Source organism: Myotis myotis, unplaced genomic scaffold (genome assembly GCF_014108235.1).
Source record: "Myotis myotis isolate mMyoMyo1 unplaced genomic scaffold, mMyoMyo1.p scaffold_m19_p_5, whole genome shotgun sequence".
Classification (NCBI taxonomy): Eukaryota; Metazoa; Chordata; class Mammalia; order Chiroptera; family Vespertilionidae; genus Myotis; species Myotis myotis.
In genome coordinates this window covers 88,592,084-88,606,973 of record NW_023416357.1, presented here as the reverse complement: position 1 = coordinate 88,606,973, position 14,890 = coordinate 88,592,084, and the positions used below count along the sequence as shown (strand labels likewise).

Below are 14,890 nucleotides of genomic sequence, written 5' to 3'. Positions count from 1 at the left end.
TTTGAAGTGACTGAAAAATTAGCTTTTATGGGTAGTCTGTGTACAACTTCAGGGAGGAGAGAAAACCCTAATTTCAGTACTATATCAATTAGAATTTGCTAAGCAGGAACTTTGTGGAAAATATTTGAATCTACCATGGGTTATTGAATTAGTAATGTCAATGGTAAACTCTATTTGCTCTCATGGACTTAACCATTGTTAGTTTCAAGAAATTTCATCAAAAATGGAAATTGAAGCCCTGGTTGGGCAACTTAATGTGGAGCATCATACCATGTACCAAAAAGGTTGTGGGTTTGACTCTGGGTCAGGGCACATACCTAGGTTGTGGGTTTGATCCCCAGTCAGGGCATGTAAGGGAGGCAACTGATCAATGTTTCTCTCTCTCCTTTTTCCTCTTTCTCTAAAATCAATTTTTTTAAAAAAACACATATCCTCAGGTGAGGAGTTAATTTTTAAAAAAATTAAGCATCCTGATATAACTTACCACATAGTCAGCAGTTTGATGATTAAAAGTGGTAAAGTTGTGTGTGTGTGTGTGTGTGTGTGTGTGTGTGTGTGTGTGTGTTAACATTTTATTAAGATTTGACCTCAGGGCCAAGATCTAAATTTTTCTAAATGAAAAGAACTTCCCTTAATCACTTACCAAACACTGAATGGCTTTGGAAATTAGCTTTTGCTGCAAACTATGAATTCAACCTAAAATTACAAGATAAAACAGCTTGTACCATAACTTTTACTGTAGTCATTTCGATGAAAACCAACATTGTTTGAATCACAAGTGACGTTAAGCTGCTTTATAAACTTTCAGTGCTGTCAAAATCTAAAACCAGAAGTGAGATCCCTATCCTCACACAAAATTAGGAGAGATCACATCTTTTTTCGGGCGCAAATTATTGTTCCAATCTCATTTTCAGACTGCTGTGCAGGTGCTAAGGACGTTTCCTTATTCCAAAATTCACTTTACTGTGCAGTTGAGGCGATGCTACTTAACCTTTATTTAGAAGTGATTAATCTGACATTTAAGGACATGCTAGCAGGTGAATGTAATGGGATTCTATAGACACCTTCCAAGCAATGAGTATGCTCAATGTAAATCATATGCTATGGATATCCGTATTTGCCAGTGTCTATTTATTTGAAACGTTTTCGAAGATGGAAGTATATACGATTTCATCAGACAGATGAACGTTCACAATCTATTTTGATGATGGAGAACTAACTTTTAATCCCAATTAAGCAAAATTTTATCTCCACTAAAAGAATTCCATTCTTCTCATCAGTAGACCTGTATTGCCAAATAAAAAATGTACTCAATCGTTACTATCATATGTAGAGTCTCGTCCACATAAGACGGCAGGGCGGGGGGAGGTATGCCAGCACTGAGAGCCGGGACTTGCATGGTCCCCTTGGCTCGGTGCAGCGATCCCGCGCGGAGGCCGGGCGGCCGCACGTTTCTGATTGGCAGGGCTGTGGGCGGGCCTCGGCCTCGCCGAAAGCCAAGTTCGGAGATGGCTGCGGGCGAAGGGCAGGACCCCGGCGTGCGAGCCTCCGGAGCAGCAGACCCGGGACCCCGTGGGAAGCGGTCCGCCCGGGGCGCCGCCCGCGCATGCGTATTGAGGGGTCCCAAGCCCGCGCCGCGCGGACTCCATCGCGGGGTTTTCCCGTCGGAGCGCACCTGGCGCCGGGGGCTGGGCCAGCGCGGGGGCCCCGTCTCTCGGAGTCTTTGGCTCGGCAATCGGGGCGCGCAGCACCCTCTCCCGCCGGGTTGGGGCCGGAGGCGGAGGCGGCGTCGGGGGCGGAGCCGTGCGCGCGGCCCTTTGTCCGTGGAGTCCGGTGAGTGCGGCCTGCGGGGAGCGAGCGGCGGGCTCCGGGCTGGGCGGGCAGGGTCCGGGGGTCTCCGGACGCGGGAGCCGCTCCTGCACTGGACATGAAGAACATATTTGCAACATGTGTAAGAGATAGAGGATTAATGTTCATAGTATGTTGCCTGGCTGGTGTGGCGCAGAGGTAGAATGTCAACCGTCTGAACCAGGAGGTCACAGTTCAACTCCCTGTCCGGGCACATGCCGGGTTTGCAGGCTGAGTCCTCAATAGGGGGCGTGCGGGAGGCGGCCAATACTAGGTGTACCGGTTAATAATGCGGGTTTTGTAATCAAAGAAAGCACGATAATTTCAAGAGAAACATCAAAAGTGCTTTATTCAACGTAATGTCCATCGCTAGCTACACATGTCCCCCATCTTTCAGGTAATTGGTGGATACCGTCCCAATAGAACTTTTCTTGTTTTGAGGCAGACCATTCAGAGACCCAATTTTCCACTTCTTACGTTTTGAAGTGCTGCTCAGAAAGTGTGTGTGCCATGGATCGGAACAAGTGGGAATCTGAAGGAGCAAGGTCTGGTGAATACGGCGGGCGGGTTAATACTTCCCAGGCAAGATCTTTCAACGTGTCTTTAACTGGTTTTGAAGTGTGTGATGGTGCGTCATCATGAAGCAGAATTACTTTGCCGTGTCTTCTGGCCCCTTCTGGTCGTTTCACGTTCAAAGCGGGGTTCAATCTGATTATTTGTTGTTGGTAATGATCAGTATTAACGGTTTCACCTGGTTTTAGAAGCTCATAATACACCACACCTTCCTGATCCCACCAAACGCAGAGCGTTGTCTTGTCTTCTTTCCCAAGCGATTTGGCCTTGCAGTCGATGTTGATGGTTGACCTGGATCAACCCATGATTCTGTGCGTTTGGGATTCTCAAAATAAATCCTCTTTTCATCGCCAGTTACAATTCGATGCTAAAAAGACTTTCGTGCTGTTGAAGCAACATTTTACTGATGACTTTTCAGTTTTCCATTTGTCTTTCGTTCAGTTGATGCGGCACCCATTTTCCTTCCTTTCAAATCTTTCCCATTGCTTGTAAACGATCAGAAATTGTTTGCTGAGCAACATTTAATCTTTCTGCAAGTTGTTTTTGAGTTTGACATGCATCTTCATCCAATAATGCTTGTAATTGTTGGTCTTCAAACTTTTTCAGTTGACCTGGACGTTCTTTGTCTTTCACATCGAAATCATCACTTTTAAAGCATTTAAACCAGCGTTCACAAGTATCTTGAGATGGAGCATGTTCACCATAAGCTTCCCGAAGCTTTCAGCAGCACTTTTCTTCAAAATAAAGTAATGAATTAAAACTTCCCGCTAATGCTCTTTTTTTGGCATGAAATTCGACATTTTTTTTTTTTTTTTTTTTTTTTATTGCTTAAAGTATTACAAAGGGTATTACATATGTGTCCATTTTATCCCCCCGCCCTAGACAGTCCCCTAGCCTCCCCTATCCCCCCATGTCTTATGTCCACTGGTTATGCTTCTATGCATGCATACAAGTCCTTTAGTTGATCTCTTACCCCCCTACCTCCTGCCCCGCAACCCTCCCCGGCCTTCCTGCTGCAGTTTGACAATCTGTTTGAGGCAGCTCTGCCTCTGTATCTATTATTGTTCAAAAGTTTATAATGGTCTCTATTATCCATGAATGAGTGAGATCATGTGGTATTTTTCCTTCATTGACTGGCTTATTTCACTTAGCATAATGCTCTCCAGTTCCATCCATGACGTTGCAAATGGTAAGAGTTCCTTCCTTTTTAGAGCAGCATAGTATTCCATCGTGTAGATGTACCACAGTTTTCTAATCCATTCATCTACTGATGGGCACTTAGGCTGTTTCCAGATCTTAGCTATGGTGAATTGTGCTGCTATGAACATAGGGGTGCATATATCCTTTCTGATTGGTGTTTCTGGTTTCTTGGGATATATTCCTAGAAGTGGGATCACAGGGTCAAATGGGAGTTCCATTTTCAGTTTTTTAAGGAAACTCCATACTGTCTTCCATAGTGGCTGCACCAGTCTGCATTCCCACCAGCAGTGCACAAGTGTTCCTTTTTCTCCACATCCTCTCCAGCACTTGTCGTTTGTTGATTTGTTGATGATAGCCAGTCTGACAGGTGTGAGATGGTACCTCATTGTTGTTTTGATTTGCATCTCTCGGATGATTAGTGACTTTGAGCATGTTTTCATATGTCTCTTGGCTTTCTGAATGTCCTCTTTTGAAAGGTGTCTATTTAGGTCCTTTGCCCATTTTTTGATTGGATTGTTTATCTTCCTTTTGTTAAGTTGTATGAGTTCCCTATAAATTTTGGAGATTAGGCCCTTATCAGATATGACATTGGCAAATATGTTTTCCCACACAGTGGGTTTTCTCGTTGTTTTGTTGATGGTTTCTTTTGCTGTGCAGAAGCTTTTTATTTTGATGTAGTCCCATTTGTTCATTTTCTCTTTAGTTTCAAGTGCCCTAGGAGCTGTATCAGTGAAGAAATTGCTTCGGCATATGTCTGAGATTTTGTTGCCTTTGGATTCTTCTAGAATTTTTATAGTTTCCTGTCATACATTTAAGTCCTTTATCCATTTTGAGTTTATTTTTGTGTATGGTGTAAGTTGGTGGTCTAGTTTCATTTTCTTGCATATATCTGTCCAATTTTCCCAGCACCATTTATTGAAGAGACTATCTTGGCTCCATTGTATGTTCTTGCCTCCTTTGTCAAATATTAATTGAGCATATTGGTTCGGGCCGATTTCTGGGCTCTCTATTCTATTCCATTGATCTATATGCCTATTCTTGTGCCAGTACCAGGCAGTTTTGAGAACAGTGGCTTTGTAATACATCTTGATATCTGGTATTGAGATCCCACCTACTTTGGTCTTTTTCAGGATTGCTGCAGCTATTCGAGGTCTTTTTTTATTCCAGATGAATTTTTGGAGAGTTCGTTCTAGATCTCTGAAGTATGCCGTTGGTATTTTAATGGGAAGTGCGTTGAATTTATAGATTGCTTTGGGTAGTATGGACATTTTAATGATGTTGATTCTACCAATCCATGAACACGGTATGTTCTTCCATCTGTTTATGTCTTCCTCTATATCTTTTTTCAACGTCCTGTAGTTTTCTGAGTAGAGGTCTTTTACATCTTTAGTTAAGTTTATTCCTAGGTAGCTTAATTTTTTTGGTGCGATGGTAAACGGGATTGTTTTTATAATCTCTCTTTCTGAAAGTTCACTATTGGTGTATAGAAATGCCTCGGATTTCTTGGGGTTAATTTTGTATCCTGCTACATTGCCAAATTCATGTATTAAGTCCAGTAGCTTTTTGATGGAGTCTCTAGGGTTTTGTATGTATAATATCATGTCGTCTGCAAATAAGGACAGTTTTACTTCCTCTTTTCCAATTTGGATGCCTTTTATTTCTTCTTCTTGCCGAATTGCAATGGCTAACACTTCCAGTACTATGTTGAACAGGAGTGGTGAGAGGGGGCATCCCTGTCTTGTTCCTGTTCTTAGGGGAAATGGTGTTAGTTTTTGTCCATTGAGTATGATGTTGGCTGTGGGCCTGTCATATATGGCTTTTATTATGTTGAGGTATGATCCTTCTACTCCCACCTTGCTGAGAGCTTTTATCAAAAATGGGTGTTGAATTTTGTCAAATGCTTTTTCTGCATCAATTGATATGACCATGTGGTTTTTTTCTTTCAATTTGTTTATGTGATGTATCACGTTTATTGATTTGCGGATATTGTACCATCCTTGCATCCCTGGGATAAATCCTACTTGGTCATGGTGTATGATCTTTCTGATGTACTGCTGGATCCGATTTGCTAAGATTTTGTTGAGGATTTTGGCATCTATGTTCATGAGGGATATTGGCCTGTAATTCTCTTTCATTGTGTTGTCTTTACCTGGTTTTGGTATTAGGGTGATGCTGGCTTCATAGAATGAGCTTGGAAGTGTTCCTTCCTCTTGAATTTTTTGTAGTAGTCTGAGGAGGATAGGTTTTAGTTCTTCCTTGAATGTTTGGTAAAACTCCCCTGTGAAGCCGTCTGGTCCTGGGCTTTTGTTTGCTGGAAGCTTTTTGATGACTGCTTCAATTTCTTCCATAGTTATTGGCCTGTTGAGATTTTTAGATTCTTCCTGATTGAGTTTTGGAATGTTGTATTTTTCTAGGAATTTGTCCATTTCCTCCAGGTTGTCTAGTTTGTTGGAGTAGAGCTGTCCATAGTATTTTTTAACAATCATTTGTATTTCTGTGGGGTCTGTTGTTATTTCGCCTCTATCGTTTCTGATTTTGTTTATTTGGGTCCTCTCTCTTTGCTTCTTGGTGAGTCTGGCTAGAGGTTTGTCAATCTTGTTTATCCTTTCAAAGAACCAGCTCTTGGTTTCATTGATTTTCTGTATTGTTTTTTTGGTCTCTATGTCATTTATTTCTGCTCTAATCTTTATTATCTCCTTCCTTCTGCTCACTCTGGGGTTTTCTTGTTGCTCTCTTTCTAATTCTTTGAGTTGTAGAGTTAGATGATTTACTACCATTTTTTCTTGTTTGTTGAGATAGGCCTGTAGAGCTATAAACTTCCCTCTCAGGACTGCTTTCATTGTGTCCCATAGGTTTTGGATTGTTGTGTTTTCATTGTCATTAGTTTCCAGGATGTTTCGAATTTCTTCTTTGATTTCATTGGTAACCCAATCAATATTTAATAGCATGCTATTCAGCTTCCAGGTGTTTGAGTATTTTGGGTTGTTTTTATTGTAGTTTATTTCTAATATTATGCCATCGTGGTCTGCGAAGACGCTTTTTATGATTTCAATTTTCTTGAATTTGGGGATACTTTGCTTGTGACCCAATATATGGTCTATTTTTGAATATGTCCTATGAGCATTTGAGTAGAATGTATATTCCCTGGCTTTCGGGTGAAGTGTTCTGAAGATGTCTATTAAGTCCATCTGATCTAGTGAGTCATTTAGGATTGCTGTATCTTTGCTGATTATTTGTCTAGAGGACTTATCCAGTGCTGTCAGTGGTGTATTAAAGTCCCCTACTATGATTGTATTGTTGTCGATGTCTCCTTTGATATCTTCCAGGAGTTTTTTTATGAATTTGGGTGCTCCTGCATTGGGTGCATATATGTTTACCAGGATTATATCTTCTTGTTGTATTGATCCCTTTAGTATTATGAAGTGGCCTTCCTTATCTCTTGTTATGGCCTTCACTTTGAGGTCTATTTTGTCCGATATAAGTATTGCTACCCCAGCTTTCTTTTCCTTTCCATTTGCCTGAAAGATATTTTTCCATCCTTTCACTTTCAGTCTGTGTGAGTCCCTTCTAATGAGGTGGGTTTCTTGTAGACAGCAGATGTATGGGTCATGTTTTTTTATCCATTCAGCCACTCGATGTCTTTTGTTTGGCGCATTTAGTCCGTTTACGTTTAAAGTTATTATTGAAAGGTAGTTGTTTGTAGGCATTTCTGTTTTTGTGTGGCTGTTTTCTTTCTGAGCTTTTTATTTCTTATTTTTATACCAGTCCCTTTAGCATTCCTTGCATTGCTGGCTTGGTGGTGATAAACTCCCTTAGCCTTTTTTTGTCTGTGAAGCTTCTTATTTCCCCTTCAAGTTTGAATGATAGCCTTGCTGGATAGAGTATTCTTGGATTCAGTCCTTTGCTTTGCATCACTTTGTAAATTTCCGTCCATTCTTTTCTGGCCTGATGTGTTTCTGTTGAGAAATCATTTGACAATCTAATGGGAGATCCCTTGTATGTAACTTTCCGTCTCTCTCTTGCAGCCTGTAAGATTCTCTCTTTGTCCTGAACATTTGCCATGGTAATTATGATGTGTCTTGGTGTGGGTCTTTTTGGGTTCACCTTGTTTGGGACTCTCTGGGCTTGTGTGACTTTTTTCTTCCCCACCTCAGGGAAGTTTTCTGATATTATTTCTTCTAATAGGTTTTCTAATCCTTGTTCATCCTTCTGTTGTTCTGGTACCCCTATTATTCGTATGTTGTTTCGTTTCATGTTGTCCCAAAGCTCCCTTAGGCTCTCCTCCTGTCTTTTCATTTTTTTCTCCAATTGCAGTACATTTTGGGTGTGTTTTGCTTCCTTGTCTTCTAAATCACTAATTCGGTCCTCCGCTTCTCCTAGTCTACTGTTGATACTTTCAATGGAGTTTTTCATTGCAGCTATATCGCTCTTCATATCTTCTTGGGTCTTACTTAAGTTGTTGATTTTTTCATCTGTTTCTTCTAGCTTCTTCCATATGTTATCGATTTTTTCATCTGTTTCTTCTAGCTTCTTCCATATGTTATTGATTTTTTCATCTGTTTCTTCTTGCTTCTTGCTGAGGTTGTCGATTTTTTCCTCCATCCGGTTTATGCACTCTAGGACCCTTATTCTGAATTCTTTTTCTGTCATGTTGCATGCCTCTGTATTACTTAGCTGCTTTTCTGGAGAGTCCTCCTTCTCTTTCCTTTGGGGGTTTCTTTGTCTACCCATGTTTGATCTCACTGACATATCTAGACGTTGAGTCGTTCAGTGGCTGCTCCCTTGGTGGCAGTGACTCCTTGGTCTGCGGTTCCTCTTCGGGCGGTTGCGGTAGCAGCTGCTCTTCAGTTGGCAGCAACTCCTCTGGTGGGTGCTGTTCACAGCTGTGGTGGCTCTTCTGGCTGGTGGGGCGAGGTTTCACGTACAGCTGCTGTTCCTCAGCAGAGGGTGTGGTGCTCAGGAGGTTGCTGTTGCTTGGATCTGCTGTGTTGATTTAAAGGCACAAAATACAACACAACAAGGCACCACGTACCAGGCACTATACACAAATATATTCACGATATTAATAACCCCAAATAAAGGTGACCACCTGAATTAAGAGAATTAGGGGATAAGGAAGAAGGAAGAGAAAAAGAGAAAAGAGAAAAAAGAAAAGAAAATTAGGGACCAAAAAAAGGAGTGCAAAAATGAAAGTGGGAAAAAGGAGGGGGGAAAGTAAAAGCGAGAAAAGAAAGGAAAAGAAAAAAAAAGAGCGAAAAGAGAGAATGAAGTGGAAGAGGGGAAGAGACTTTTTATATGAGGAGAATGCTCCTATAGAACAGCCATTAATCCCAACAAATTCCAGCAACAGCTCCCTGGAGATAAATGCAAACTAGAAACAACCAATAATATAACGATGAAAATAGAATGGAGAACACTAATCCCAAAATAAAATAAAGAGAAAATAAAATGGCACTTTAAAAAAAATGGTAAAATGGTAGCAGTAATAATACTGGTTAAAAATAAGAAGGTAGTAATTAAAAGGGTAAAATCAGGTGATGGAAAAAAGAAGAAAAAAAAAAAAGAAGAAGAGGAAAAGAAAAAAAAAAAGAAAAAAAAAAGAAAAAAATTGGTTTCTTAGTTAAAAGGTGAAAAAAGAAAAAAAAAAAAATATTGCAGTAGTGAAGGTCCTTCGGTTCTTCTATTCTTCAGTGTGGCTCGCCTTAGACCTGCCCGGTATTCAGGAGAGTGTTGAGTTTCCCTGCGATACACTGTTCCTCTGTGTTGTAAACCACAGTCCTTATTTTAAAGCAAGCCGCATTTGTTTCCCAGACTGCCTTATTTTGTGTTTAGCAAAGAGTCAGTTTGTGGGTCAGCCTCTGGGTGGCAGTGCTCTGGGGTTGGCCTCTGAGGCTACAGGGCCTCTCTGTCCAGTGGAAGTTCACTGCCCAGAGCTGGCTGCGTAAGAGTTACCGGTGCTGTGTTGTTGCTGGGATTGAAAATCCCTCTATAGGCCAGACCCTGTTAACTCCCAGGGACTGATCAGGTTATTTTAATCCTTGATCTCCTACAGGGTGGAATCTGGGTGTGGCTGTGCTCCTTGCCTGGGGGCTGGGGGGAGGAGTCTCACTCTCCGGAGAGAATGGCTGCCTCAGACGTGGGCTCAGGGGTGTCTCAGCACTCAATTCGCTGCCACCTCTCCCGGCCCCCCTTCTCTCCTCAGTCTCTCCCCAGATTCCACTCCTCCGCACACTCTCCCTCTCTTCAGCACAGGTGAGTGTCTGTATCCGAAATGTCCCATGAACAGGGTTCAGTGAAAACAAACAAACAAACGCCGGCCGCGGAAACGGGGAAGGCTTGGTTTCTGTAAGCTTCTTCTCTTACCGGGACTGCATGGTCTGATCAGCTCTTCAGGCTGCCCCCTTTAGGCTCAGTCCTCTGTGATCACAGACCGAGCTCTCAATTCCCCCGGCAGCGCCAGGAATCCCGCGGTTCTCCTTTCCCCCGTCAGCGGCTGTGCCTGTCCCAAGGGACGCGGCTGTCTGCCACGCGGTCTCCCTCTGACTCTCTGGGCTCAGAGGTCTGGCAAACTTTCCTGCCCAAATCCCTGGTTTTTTTTACCTTTCCAGGGGAGTTCTGCTCTTCCCGGCTGTAAACTGTCTCGCCAGCTGAGGAATTTCGCCAATTCGGGGTGGATGTTACTAGTTTCAGCTGCTCACTCCATTTGCTCAGGGACACGACCTGGGACGCGTCTGCCTATACCGCCCGAAATTCGACATTTTTAAGCGTAAAAAATATCTATGATGTTAACACCTTCAGCAAATTTGACATATGAAGTTATGAAGCTGTCAATACAACAAAATAGCATACATATCAGATCGCATATATATCAATCCGCATATTAACCGCTACACCTAGTAAATGATTCTCTCTCATCATTGATGTTTCTATCTTCCTCTCCCTCTCCCTTCCTCTCTGAAATCAAAAATATTTTTTAAATATATATATATATAAAGGACACCTGTTAACAAAAGAAAATGGGCACAGAATATGCACAACAATTTATAGAAGAAATACAACTAACCAATAAACAAAAATTAAGCTTAACTTCATAAGTAACCATAGAATGCAAACACATTTTGCACCCACTAGACTGGCAAAATATAAATGCATATATTGATGTTACAAAGTGTTGAGGAAAGGGGGGAGGAGGGAAGAAGGGCACCAGTTGTAAAATTGAGGAAGATATTTTGAATGACAATTTGACTAAACCTGCCAAAATGTAAAATGAGTTCAGTCTGTGGCTGAAAAATTCCACTGTTGTTATCTATTTTTGCAGAAATACTTGCACAGATACAAAGATGTATGTACAAAGGTGTTCATTACAATATTAATTGTCATTGCGAGAAATGGGTACGGCTTAGATGTTCACTAGGGATATAGTTAAATATATTATGGTAGAGCTATCCAGTGGAATACTATGCTGCTATATAATAGAATAAGATAGTTTATTATCAAGTTAACAAGCAGAGAAAGAGCTCTAAGACATTTAGTAAATAAAGGATGTGGTAGAACAATGCACATAGTATGGTGTGCATTAAGTATGGTTATATGTGTTTGTAAATGCACAAAAATGAAAAACACACAAGGACATAGAGGTTAAATAACATGTTTCTAAACAATGAATGAGCCCTAACCTGTTTGGCTCAGTGGATAGAGCGTCGGCCTGCGAACTGAAGGGTCCCAGGTTCGATTCCGGTCAAGGGCATGTACCTTGGTTGCGGGCACATCCCCAGTAGGGGGTGTGCAGGAGGCATCTGATCGATGTTTCTCTCTCATCGATGTTTCTAACTCTCTATCTCTCTCCCTTCCTCTCTGTAAAAAGTCAATAAAATATATTTAAAAAAAAAAAAAAACAATGAATGAGTTAACAATGAAATCAAGGAAGAAATCAGAAGATTCCTTGAAGCAAATGCAAATGAGTACACAACAACCCAAAATCTATGGGACACAGAAAAAGGAGTCCTAAGAGGGAAAGTCATAGCGTTACAGGCCTATCTCAAGAAAGAAGAAAAATCTCAAATAAACGATCTAACTTTACTCTTAAAGGAACTTTAAAAAGAACAACAAACAAAGCCCAAAGTGAATAGAAGGAAGGAAATAATACAGATCAGAGCATAGCCCTAGCTGGTTTGGCTCAGAGGATAAAGCTTCGGCCTGAGGACTGAAGGGTCCCAGGTTCGATTCCAGTCCACATGCCTGGGTTGTGAGCTTGATCCCCAATAGGGGGTGTGCAGGAGGCAGCCAATCAATTATTCTCTCTCATCACTGATGTTTCTGTCTCTCCCTGTCCTTCCTCTCTGAAATCAATAAAAATACAGTGGGGCCTTGACTTACAAGTTTAATTCGTTCCAAGACCAAGCTCGTTAAGGAGCTCATTAAGGAGCTCGTTAACTCAAATTACTCTGTCAACTCAATGCAAAAAATCAGCGGAGAGACAGCTGGTATCTCAAAAAACTCATTAGTCGGGACACTCGTAAGTGAAGGCCCCACTGTATGTGTGTGTGTTTTTTTATTTTTTTTTATTTTTTTTATTTATTTTTTTTTTTAAATATATTTTATTGATTTTTTACAGAGAGGAAGGGAGAGAGATAGAGAGTTAGAAACATCGATGAGAGAGAATCATCGATCGGCTGCCTCCCGCACATCTCCCACTGGGGATATGCCCAAAACCCAGGCACATGCCCTTGACCGGAATCGAACCTGGGACCTCTCAGTCCGCAGGCCGACGCTCCATCCACTGAGCCAAACCGGTTTCGGCTTTTTGTGTGTGTGTGTGTGTGTGTGTGTGTTTTTAAAAAAAAGATCAGAGCAGAAACGAATGAAGTAGAATATAGAAAAACAAATACAAAAGATCAGTGAAACCAAGAGCTGCTTTTTTTTTTTTAATTAAATCTTTATTGTTCAGATTATTACATTTGTTCCTCTTTTTTTTCCCCCCATAACTCCCCTCCTCCCAGCTCCCGCCCCACCCTCCGCCCTCACTCCCCACCCACTGTCCTCTTCCATAGGTGCACGATTTTTGTCCAGTCTCTTCCCGCATCTCCCACACCCCTTTCCCCCCCAAGAATAGTCAGTCCATTCCCTTTCTATGTCCCTGATTCTATTATGATCACCAGATTATTTATTCACTTGATTCTTAGATTCACTTGTTGATAGATGCATATTTGTTGTTCATAATTTGTATCTTTACCTTTTTTTTTCTTCTTCCTCTTCTTAAAGGATACCTTTCAGCATTTCATATAATACTGGTTTGGTGGTGATGAACTCCTTTAGCTTTTCCTTATCTGTGAAGCTCTTTATCTGACCTTCCGTTCTGAATGATAGCTTTGCTGGATAAAGTAATCTTGGTTGTAGGTTCTTGGTATTCATCACTTTGAATATTTCTTGCCATTCCCTTCTGGCCTGCAAAGTTTCTGTTGAGAAATCAGCTGACAGTCGTATGGGTATTCCCTTGTAGGTAACTGGGTTTCTTTCTCTTGCTGCTTTTAAGATTCTCTCTTTGTCTTTTGCTCTTGGCATTTTAATTATGATGTGTCTTGGTGTGGTCCTCTTTGGATTCCTTTTGTTTGGGGTTCTCTGCGCTTCCTGGACCTGTAGGTATATTTCTTTCACCAGGTGGGGGAAGTTTTCTGTCATTATTTCTTTAAATAGGTTTTCAATATCTTGCTCTCTCTCATCCTCTGGCACCCCTATAATTCTGATGTTGGTGCGCTTGAAGCTGTCCCAGGGGCTCCTTACACTATCTTCATATTTTTGGATTCTTTTTTCATTTTGCTTTTCCAGTTGGGTGTTTTTTGCTTCTTCGCATTTCGAATCTTTGACTTGATTCTTGCGCTCCTCTGGTCTGCTGTTGGGTGTCTGTATAATATTCTTTATTTCAGTCAGTGTATGCTTAATTTCTAGTTGGTTCTTTATCACAACATCGAGGGTCTCATTAGATTTCTTGAGGATCTCACTACATTTATCGGCGGTCTCACCAGTCTTTTCGAGGGCCTTACTAAGTTTATCGGCAGCTTCTAGACAGTTCTTAAGAGACCTTAAAAGTGTGGTTCTGAACTCAATATCCTCCATTGACAGTTTTGTCCTGTTTCTTTGTCTCCGCATTTTTTATGCTTTCTTGGTGCACCCCCTAGTGGTCTTTGTCCGCAGTCTTGTTGCCTTTAAGCCTTGATTGATGTCGGCAATACCGGGGTGATTTGACCTCCAGGCTAACTGGCTATGAGAGTCTGCTGTGTCTGTAGTGGGAGGGCTTCTGTGCTGGATCTCTAGGGCGGTGCTAATCTAGCCTTTGCCTGAGGCTATCCGGCAAATGGTTCTGTGCAGGGCTTGGGCGGGGCGGGTCCCCGGGGATCTACAGGGCGGGCAGGAGGAGTGAGCAGTTATGGCTGCTCTCAGTTCCTTCCCCAGGGGCTCTGCCTCTCAGAGCCCCAGCAATGGCTGCAAACCTCGGAGAGAAAGCTGCCTTCGAGTTCCGACCGAAGCCAGACAGTCCCGTTTCTCCCGTTTGAGTCTCGGTCCCCAGAGACTGCCCGGATCTGGAGCTCAGAGTCTGAAACTCCCTCCCGATTGAAAACAACAACCGCGCCCTCCGCCGCCAGCCCGCTCCGCGTGCACACTCCGCACCTGAGTATTTCACTTCAGCACTGCGCCTCCTCTGAGTCTGGGTATGATATTCTCTTTCCTCCTAGTTGTAGAATTTCCACTCAGCCAGCCTTCCCGTGGTTCTGGGTGATGTCCGTTCTGTCCTTTAGTTATATCTCTGAAGTGGTTGTTTGAGGCAGCGATCTCCGGCGTTAACCTATGCCGCCATCTTGGTTTCTCCAAGAGCTGCTTTTTTGAAAAGATAAATAATATAGGCCTTTAACTAGAATCATCAAGAAAAAAAGAGAAAGGATGCAAATAAAATCAGAAACAAAAGAGGAGAAGTAACAACTGACACCAAAGAAATATGAAGGATTGTAAGAAAATATTACAAACAACTATGTGCCAACAAATTGGACAATCTGGACGAAATGGATAAATTTCTAGAAATAATCTTTTAACATTAATCAGAGAATCTGAATAGACAGGTTACAACTACTGAATTAAGTAAAATAGTAGGGTACAAAATAAATACTCAGAAATCAGTTGCACTTTTTTACAATAGTAAACTATCAGAGAAATTAAGGAAACAATCTCCTTTACAATTGCTTCAAAAAGAATAAAATACCTAGGAATAAATTTAACT

The 14,890-nt window shown here is 41.8% G+C and overlaps 1 protein-coding gene across 1 annotated transcript in view; it reads left to right on the top strand.

The window, feature by feature from the left end:
• Positions 1 to 1,495: 1,495 nt before the first annotated feature.
• The window catches only part of ZNF713 (zinc finger protein 713), a 32,967-nt gene continuing 19,572 nt past the window's right edge, over positions 1,496 to 14,890 (top strand). Inside the window, exon 1 of the mRNA XM_036311080.1 lies at positions 1,496 to 1,833. The gene's annotated coding sequence lies outside the window, so the exon portion shown is untranslated. The remainder of the gene's footprint in view (positions 1,834 to 14,890) is intronic.